General features: G+C 41.0%; 1 pseudogene; it reads left to right on the forward strand.

Annotated features, from left to right (window-relative positions):
• The first annotated feature begins 1289 nt into the window (after positions 1–1289).
• LOC115869543 lies at positions 1290–1727 on the forward strand (annotated as a pseudogene).
• The last annotated feature ends 205 nt before the right edge of the window (positions 1728–1932 follow it).

Here is a 1932-nt window from a genome sequence, read left to right on the forward strand (position 1 = left end):
ACTTTAGTAGTTGACTTATACACTACAATTTCTGCACTTTACTCCTCGCCTAACTGGTTCATGCCCAATCCCATACAGTAGAAAATAAGGGTGACAAGTACAGATGGCAGCTATGAAACACAGCAGTCTTATTTTTGCAGCCGTCCAGTTCCTCAGTACTCATTGATGCCCCCCAGTTTCCAAACTCCAAAGGTTTGAAAAATGCAGTACGTAAAAAAATAAAAATAAAAACCTAAGGCACTCCATTAATTTTAAATTGTTCTACTCTTTCCAGACACAAACGGTATTCATTTCTGGTAGAAATGGCTCTTGACAATCGAAGAGCTTCCATTATTCTAAATCATTCCACAAGGCCAGCACAAAATTAACAGGGTCTCTTCTGTGTGTGTTTGGCATCAGCCGGGCATGTGGCAGAGAACACCATAAATAAAAACTCCAAGTCCAACTGCGGGCCAGAACATCAGGGAATTCTGCTTCCAGTCGGGTGAAATAAGCCGCATCAACCTGTTCAATACATCCTCCTGAGGGAGAGGAAAAGCTGGCAAATGTCTCAAGTAAATAAATAAAGCTGTGTGTCTTCACTGTTTAGCCGTTAGGGAAGATGTTTGTAACTTTTCCTAAAATTTTCCAAGAATCATCCTGCTTAACAACTGCCATGTCCAAGTCCAGCGAGACGAAGCTCAAGGTTTAAGACCTTGGCTGCACACGGCCACTGTGAGGACTGCAAGGTCTTTGGTCCTTTGCCAAAGCTTGCTGATGCTTTTTTGATGATTTAGACATCAAAGATACTGTAAGTAGAAGAGACTGCAGGAATCTTATTTGTAGTGGAAATAAATACAAAATACTACGAAGATAAATCGCCCTGAGCATTTCACAAGCACAAGCTATGCCTGGCACTATCTTCGAAGCTTTCAATGGTCACTCTCGAATTCTCCCAACAGCACTGTGAAAGAGCGCCGTGTAATGCCCACACACAGGGTCACTGTGAGTCACAATGGATTTGATGATGATGATTTGATTTTGGGGGGGGAGGGGGGAGGGTTTAAAGAAAATTGTTTTTCCCCTGGTTGGTATAAATGGTTAATGCACTCAACTACTAACCAAAAGGTTGGTGCTTCAAGTCTTCTCAGAGATGCCTTGGAAGAAGATTCTGGTGATCTACTACTGAAATGTTCACCATTGAAAACCTTATAGGCCAGAGTGCCCGAGCGAGCTGCCAAATCCAGGACAGATTTGCCACTTCCCGCCTCTGCAGATTTGCAATTCCAGAACAAAATTGAAAAACAACAATGGTTGACCACCTCAACGAACCAGCCGAGAATGAAGTATTCGTGGCCTTTGCCTCCTCTGCGATGATTATTCTTTTGAAAATGACACTTTATGAGAACTGCAACTGCATTCTATAGAGTGACTAAACAAGTTTTGCTAACCCAGAAGACTGTGCACCATTTGGCAATGGGGAAAATGCTAAGAAACATCTTTGGACAGATGACAAAGTGGGATGTGTACGGAGAGCCCACCTGAATGACCTTGTAAACATTGGACCATTCCTTGGTATTTGATCTCCTTTATTTCTTGAGTGATCTGATCTCTCTCCAGCACTCCTGCAATTCAGACCCTTTGTTGGGGCATCCACACAATTGCATATCTGACACTCCTTCCCCAGCCAAATAGAGCTTTGGCTTTTTAAAATTGGATATGGGATTACATTTTCAATGACTTATTGATTTCTGAAAAAGTAGATTGCACTTGTAAGGAGAATCACTAGCCTCAACATCCAGTTTGTTTTTGTTAAGAATTCTGTGCTTCTAACTTATAATGAATACTTCTTAGGTTTTAGACGGGACAAGATTGAATAATTGTGCAAAATGCATTCTGAATATTAACAATGTATATCTTGATTATTATAATTTGTAACTTTGACTCAACATT

This window comes from Echinops telfairi, unplaced genomic scaffold, assembly GCF_000313985.2.
Source record: "Echinops telfairi isolate 266 unplaced genomic scaffold, ASM31398v2 ScPeMD7_31;HRSCAF=116, whole genome shotgun sequence".
NCBI classification, from domain to species: domain Eukaryota; kingdom Metazoa; phylum Chordata; class Mammalia; order Afrosoricida; family Tenrecidae; genus Echinops; species Echinops telfairi.